Source organism: Larus michahellis, unplaced genomic scaffold, assembly GCF_964199755.1.
Source record: "Larus michahellis unplaced genomic scaffold, bLarMic1.1 SCAFFOLD_26, whole genome shotgun sequence".
NCBI lineage: Eukaryota > Metazoa > Chordata > Aves > Charadriiformes > Laridae > Larus > Larus michahellis.
Genome location: NW_027436225.1, coordinates 2,751,006 through 2,758,542, shown reverse-complemented (window position 1 = coordinate 2,758,542; position 7,537 = coordinate 2,751,006).

Below are 7,537 nucleotides of genomic sequence, written 5' to 3'. Positions count from 1 at the left end.
CTCTGGCCACAGCTCCCACACCCGAAGAGCCAGGAGGGAAAGCCGTGCCTCGTTGGAAAGCTCTTTGGCAGCCGCTCGTGTGGCCCCACACACCGTGGGGCTGCGGGCTTTCCTGCGGCCGTCAGCCTCGGCGCCACCGGCGCCCACCTGGCGCCGCCGCACCAGCCTGCGAAGCATTTTCCGGTAGGGCCGCGGCTCTGGCCACAGCTCCCACACCCGAAGAGCCAGGAGGGAAAGCCGTGCCTTGTTGGAAAGCTCTTTGGCAGCCGCTCGCGTGGCCCCACAGCCCGTGGGGCTGCGGGCTTTCCGGCGGCCGTCAGCCTCGGCGCCACCGGCGCCCACCTGGCGCCGCCGTGCCAGCCTGCGAAGCATTTTCCGGTAGGGCCGCGGCTCTGGCCACAGCTCCCACGCCCGAAGAGCCAGGAGGGAAAGCCGTGCCTCGTTGGAAAGCTCTTTGGCAGCCGCTGGCGTGGCCCCACAGCCCGTGGGCCTGCGGGCTTTACGGCGGCCGTCAGCCTCGGCGCCACCGGCGCCTACGTGGCGCCACCGCGCCAGCCCCCGAAGCATTTTCCGGTAGGGCCGCGGCTCTGGCCACAGCTCCCACGCCCGAAGAGCCAGGAGGGAAAGCCGTGCCTTGTTGGAAAGCTCTTTGGCAGACGCTCGCGTGGCCCCACAGCCCGTGGGGCTGCGGGCTTTGCGGCGGCCGTCAGCCTCGGCGCCACCGGCGCCCACGTGGCGCCGCCGCGCCAGCCTGCGAAGCATTTTCCAGTAGGGCCGCGACTCTGGCCACAGCTCCCACGCCCGAAGAGCCAGGAGGAAAAGCCGTGCCTTGTTGGAAAGCTCTTTGGCAGCCGCTCGCGTGGCCCCACAGCCCGTGGGGCTGCGGGCTTTCCGGCGGCCGTCAGCCTCGGCGCCACCGGCGCCCACCTGGCGCCGCCGCACCAGCCTGCGAAGCATTTTCCGGTAGGGCCGCGGCTCTGGCCACAGCTCCCACACCCGAAGAGCCAGGAGGGAAACCCGTGCCTTGTTGGAAAGCTCTTTGGCAGCCGCTCGCGTGGCCCCACAGCCCGTGGGCCTGCGGGCTTTACGGCGGCCGTCAGCCTCGGCGCCACCGGCGCCTACGTGGCGCCACCGCGCCAGCCCCCGAAGCATTTTCCGGTAGGGCCGCGGCTCTGGCCACAGCTCCCACGCCCGAAGAGCCAGGAGGGAAAGCCGTGCCTTGTTGGAAAGCTCTTTGGCAGCCGCTCGCGTGGCCCCACAGCCCGTGGGGCTGCGGGCTTTGCGGCGGCCGTCAGCCTCGGCGCCACCGGCGCCCACCTGGCGCCGCCGCGCCAGCCTGCGAAGCATTTTCCAGTAGGGCCGCGACTCTGGCCACAGCTCCCACGCCCGAAGAGCCAGGAGGAAAAGCCGTGCCTTGTTGGAAAGCTCTTTGGCAGCCGCTCGCGTGGCCCCACAGCCCGTGGGGCTGCGGGCTTTCCGGCGGCCGTAAGCCTCGGCGCCACCGGCGCCCACCTGGCGCCGCCGCACCAGCCTGCGAAGCATTTTCCGGTAGGGCCGCGGCTCTGGCCACAGCTCCCACACCCGAAGAGCCAGGAGGGAAAGCCGTGCCTTGTTGGAAAGCTCTTTGGCAGCCGCTCGCGTGGCCCCACAGCCCGTGGGGCTGCGGGCTTTCCGGCGGCCGTCAGCCTCGGCGCCACCGGCGCCTACATAGCACTGCCGCACCAGCCTGCGAAGCATTTTCCGGTAGGGCTGCGGCTCTGGCCACATCTCCCACGCCCGAAGAGCCAGGAGGGAAAGCCGTGCCTTGTTGGAAAGCTCTTTGGCAGCCGCTCGCGTGGCCCCACACACCGTGGGGCTGCGGGCTTTCCGGCGGCCGTCAGCCTCGGCGCCACCGGCGCCTACATAGCGCTGCCGCACCAGCCTGCGAAGCATTTTCCGGTAGGGCTGCGTCTCTGGCCACAGCTCCCACGCCCGAAGAGCCAGGAGGGAAAGCCGTGCCTTGTTGGAAAGCTCTTTGGCAGCCGCTCGCGTGGCCCCACAGCCCGTGGGGCTGCGGGCTTTCCGGCGGCCGTCAGCCTCGGCGCCACCGGCGCCCACCTGGCACCGCCGCGCCAGCCCCCGAAGCATTTTCCGGTAGGGCCGCGGCTCTGGCCACAGCTCCCACGCCCGAAGAGCCAGGAGGGAAAGCCGTGCCTCGTTGGAAAGCTCTTTGGCAGCCGCTTGCATGGCCCCACAGCCCGTGGGGCTGCGGGCTTTGCGGCGGCCGTCAGCCTCGGCGCCACCGGCGCCTACATAGCACTGCCGCACCAGCCTGCGAAGCATTTTCCGGTAGGGCTGCGGCTCTGGCCACAGCTCCCACGCCCGAAGAGCCAGGAGGGAAAGCCGTGCCTTGTTGGAAAGCTCTTTGGCAGCCGCTCGCGTGGCCCCACAGCCCGTGGGGCTGCGGGCTTTTCGGCGGCCGTCAGCCTCGGCGCCACCGGCGCCCACCTGGCGCCGCCGTGCCAGCCTGCGAAGCATTTTCCGGTAGGGCCGCGGCTCTGGCCACAGCTCCCACGCCCGAAGAGCCAGGAGGGAAAGCCATGCCTCGTTGGAAAGGTCTTTGGCAGCCGCTTGCATGGCCCCACAGCCCGTGGGGCTGCGGGCTTTCCGGCGGCCGTCAGCCTCGGTGACACCGGCGCCCACCTGGCGCCGCCGTGCCAGCCTGCGAAGCATTTTCCGGTAGGGCCGCGGCTCTGGCCACAGCTCCCACGCCCGAAGAGCCAGGAGGGAAAGCCGTGCCTCGTTGGAAAGCTCTTTGGCAGCCGCTTGCGTGGCCCCACACACCGTGGGGCTGCGGGCTTTCCGGCGGCCGTCAGCCTCGGCGCCACCGGCGCTCACCTGGCGCCACCGCGCCAGCCTGCGAAGCATTTTCCGGTAGGGCCGCGGCTCTGGCCACAGCTCCCACGCCCGAAGAGCCAGGAGGGAAAGCCGTGCCTCGTTGGAAAGCTCTTTGGCAGCCGCTCGCGTGGCCCCACAGCCCGTGGGGCTGCGGGCTTTGCTACGGCCGTCAACCTCGGCGCCACTGGCGCCTACGTGGCGCCGTCACGCCAGCCCGCGAAGCATTTTCCGGTAGGGCCGCGGCTCTGGCGACAGCTCCCACGCCCGAAGAGCCAGGAGGGAAAGCCGTGCCTTGTTGGAAAGCTCTTTGGCAGCCGCTCGCGTGGCCCCACAGCTCATGGGGCTGCGGGCTTTGCGGCGCCCATCAGCCTCGGCGCCACCGGCGCCCACCTGGCACCGCCGCGCCAGCCTGCGAAGCATTTTCCGGTAGGGCCGCGGCTCTGGCCACAGCTGCCACACCCGAAGAGCCAGGAGGGAAAGCCGTGCCTCGTTGGAAAGCTCTTTGGCAGCTGCTCGCGTGGCCCCACAGCCCGTGGGGCTGCGGGCTTTGCGGCGGCCGTCAGCCTCGGCGCCACTGGCGCCCACCTGGCGCCGCCGCGCGAGCCTGCGAAGCATTTTCCGGTAGGGCCGCGGCTCTGGCCACAGCTCCCACGCCCGAAGAGCCAGGAGGGAAAGCCGTGCCTCGTTGCAAAGCTCTTTGGCAGCCGCTCGCGTGGCCCCACAGCCCGTGGGGCTGCGGGGTTTCCGGCAGCCGTCAGCCTCGGCGCCACCGGCGCCCACCTGGCGCCCCCGCGCCAGCCTGCGAAGCATTTTCCAGTAGGGCCACGTCTCTGGCCACAGCTCCCACGCCCGAAGAGCCAGGAGGGAAAGCCGTGCCTCGTTGGAAAGCTCTTTGGCAGCCGCTCGCGTGGCCCCACAGCCCGTGGGGCTGCGGGCTTTCCGGCGGCCGTCAGCCTCGGCGCCACTGGCGCCTACGTGGCGCCGCCGCGCCAGCCTGCGAAGCATTTTCCGGTAGGGCCGCGGCTCTGGCCACAGCTCCCACGCCCAAAGAGCCAGGAGGAAAAGCCGTGCCTCGTTGGAAAGCTCTTTGGCAGCTGCTCGCGTGGCCCCACAGCCCGTGGGGCTGTGGGCTTTGCGGCGGCCGCCAGCCTCGGCGCCACCGGCGCCTACGTAGCGCTGCCGCACCAGCCTGCGAAGCATTTTCCGGTAGGGCCGCGGCTCTGGCCACAGCTCCCACGCCCGAAGAGCCAGGAGGGAAAGCCGTGCCTTGTTGGAAAGCTCTTTGGCAGCCGCTCGCGTGGCCCCACAGCCCGTGGGGCTGCGGGCTTTGCGGCGGCCGTCAGCCTCGGCGCCACCGGCGCCCACCTGGCGCCGCCGCGCCAGCCCCCGAAGCATTTTCCGGTAGGGCCGCGGCTCTGGCCACAGCTCCCACACCCGAAGAGCCAGGAGGGAAAGCCGTGCCTCGTTGGAAAGCTCTTTGGCAGCCGCTCGCGTGGCCCCACACACCGTGGGGCTGCGGGCTTTGCGGCGGCCGTCAGCCTCGTTGCCACCGGTGCCCACCTGGCACCGCCGCGCCAGCCCCCGAAGGATTTTCCGGTAGGGCCGCGGCTCTGGCCACAGCTCCCACGCCCGAAGAGCCAGGAGGGAAAGCCGTGCCTCGTTGGAAAGCTCTTTGGCAGCCGCTCGCGTGGCCCCACAGCCCGTGGGGCTGCGGGCTTTCCGGCGGCCGTCAGCCTCGGCGCCACCGGCGCCCACCTGGCGCCGCCGCGCCAGCCTGCGAAGCATTTTCTGGTAGGACCGCGGCTCTGGCCACAGCTCCCACGCCCGAAGAGCCAGGAGGGAAAGCCGTGCCTCGTTGGAAAGCTCTTTGGCAGCCGCTCGCGTGGCCCCACAGCCCGTGGGGCTGTGGGCTTTGCGGAGGCCGTCAGCCTCGGCGCCACCGGCGCCCACCTGGCGCCTCCACGCCAGCCTGCGAAGCATTTTCCGGTAGGGCCGCGGCTCTGGCCACAGCTCCCACGCCCGAAGAGCCAGGAGGGAAAGCCGTGCCTCGTTGGAAAGCTCTTTGGCAGCCGCTCGCGTGGCCCCACAGCCCGTGGGGCTGCGGGCTTTCCGGCGGCCGTCAGCCTCGGCGCCACCGGCGCCCACCTGGCGCCGCCGCGCCAGCCCCCGAAGCATTTTCCGGTAGGGCCGCGGCTCTGGCGACAGCTCCCACGCCCGAAGAGCCAGGAGGGAAAGCCGTGCCTCGTTGGAAAGCTCTTTGGCAGCCGCTCGCGTGGCCCCACAGCCCGTGGGGCTGCGGGCTTTGCGGCGGCCGTCAGCCTCAGTGCCACCGGCGCCCACCTGGCGCCGCGGCGCCAGCCTGCGAAGCATTTTCCGGTAGGGCCGCGGCTCTGGCCACAGCTCCCACGCCCGAAGAGCCAGGAGGAAAAGCCGTGCCTCGTTGGAAAGCTCTTTGGCAGCCGCTCGCGTGGCCCCACAGCCCGTGGGGCTGCGGGCTTTCCGGCGGCCGTCAGCCTCGGCGCCACCGGCGCCTAAGTGGCGCCACCGCGCCAGCCCCCGAAGCATTTTCCGGTAGGGCCGCTGCTCTGGCCACAGCTCCCACGCCCGAAGAGCCAGGAGGAAAAGCCGTGCCTTGTTGGAAAGCTCTTTGGCATCCGCTCGCGTGGCCCCACAGCCCGTGGGGCTGCGGGCTTTGCGGCGGCCGTCAGCCTCGGCGCCACCGGCGCACACCTGGCGCCGCAGCGCCAGCCCCCGAAGTATTTTCCGGTAGGTCCGCGGCTCTGGCCACAGCTCCCACACCCGAAGAGCCAGGAGGGAAAGCCGTGCCTCGTTGGAAAGCTCTTTGGCAGCCGCTCGCGTGGCCCCACACACCGTGGGGCTGCGGGCTTTGCGGCGGCCGTCAGCCTCGTTGCCACCGGTGCCCACCTGGCACCGCCGCGCCAGCCCCCGAAGGATTTTCCGGTAGGGCCGCGTCTCTGGCCACAGCTCCCACGCCCGAAGAGCCAGGAGGGAAAGCCGTGCCTCGTTGGAAAGCTCTTTGGCAGCCGCTCGCGTGGCCACACAGCCCGTGGGGCTGCGGGCTTTGCTGCGGCCGTCAACCTCGGCGCCACTGGCGCCTACGTGGCGCCGTCACGCCAGCCCGCGAAGCATTTTCCGGTAGGGCCGCGGCTCTGGCCACAGCTCCCACGCCCGAAGAGCCAGGAGGGAAAGCCGTGCCTCGTTGGAAAGCTCTTTGGCAGCCGCTCGCGTGGCCCCACAGCCCGTGGGGCTGCGGGCTTTCCGGCGGCCGTCAGCCTCGGCGCCACCGGCGCCTACGTGGCGCCGCCGCGCCAGCCTGCGAAGCATTTTCCGGTAGGGCCGCGGCTCTGGCCACAGCTCCCACGCCCAAAGAGCCAGGAGGGAAAGCCGTGCCTCGTTGGAAAGCTCTTTGGCAGCCGCTCGCGTGGCCCCACAGCCCGTGGGGCTGCGGGCTTTCCGGCGGCCGTCAGCCTCGGAGCCACCGGCGCCCACCTGGCGCCGCCGCGCCAGCCCCCGAAGCATTTTCCGGTAGGGCCGCAGCTCGGGCCACAGCTCCCACGCCCGAAGAGCCAGGAGGGAAAGCCGTGCCTTGTTGGAAAGCTCTTTGGCATCCGCTCGCGTGGCCGCACACACCGTGGGGCTGCGGGCTTTGTGGCGGCCGTCAGCCTCGTTGCCACCGGTGCCCACCTGGCACCGCCACGCCAGCCTGCGAAGCATTTTCCGGTAGGGCCGCGGCTCTGGCCACAGCTCCCACGCCCGAAGAGCCAGGAGGAAAAGCCGTGCCTTGTTGGAAAGCTCTTTGGCATCCGCTCGCGTGGCCCCACACACCGTGGGGCTGCGGGCTTTGCGGCGCCCATCAGCCTCGGCGCCACCGGCGCCCACCTGGCACCGCCACGCCAGCCTGCGAAGCATTTTCCGGTAGGGCCGCGGCTCTGGCCACAGCTCCCACGCCCGAAGAGCCAGGAGGGAAAGCCGTGCCTCGTTGCAAAGCGCTTTGGCAGCCGCTCGCGTGGCCCCACAGCCCGTGGGGCTGCGGGCTTTCCGGCGGCCGTCAGCCTCGGCGCCACCGGCGCCCACCTGGCGCCGCCGCGCCAGCCCCCGAAGCATTTTCCGGTAGGGCCGCGGCTCTGGCCACAGCTCCCACGCCCGAAGAGCCAGGAGGGAAAGCCGTGCCTCGTTGGAAAGCTCTTTGGCAGCCGCTCGCGTGGCCCCACAGACCGTGGGGCTGCGGGCTTTCCGGCGGCCGTCAGCCTCGGTGCCACCGGCGCCTACGTGGCGCCACCGCGCCAGCCCCCGAAGCATTTTCCGGTAGGGCCGCGGCTCTGGCCACAGCTCCCACGCCCGAAGAGCCAGGAGGGAAAGCCGTGCCTCGTTGGAAAGCTCTTTGGCAGCCGCTCGCGTGGCCCCACAGCCCGTGGGGCTGCGGGCTTTGCGGCGGCCGTCAGCCTCGGCGCCACCGGCGCCCACCTGGCGCCGCCGCGCCAGCCTGCGAAGCATTTTCCGGTAGGGCCGAGACTCTGGCCACAGCTCCCACGCCCGAAGAGCCAGGAGGGAAAGCCGTGCCTCGTTGGAAAGCTCTTTGGCAGCCGCTCGCGTGGCCCCACAGCTCATGGGGCTGCGGGCTTTGCGGCGCCCATCAGCC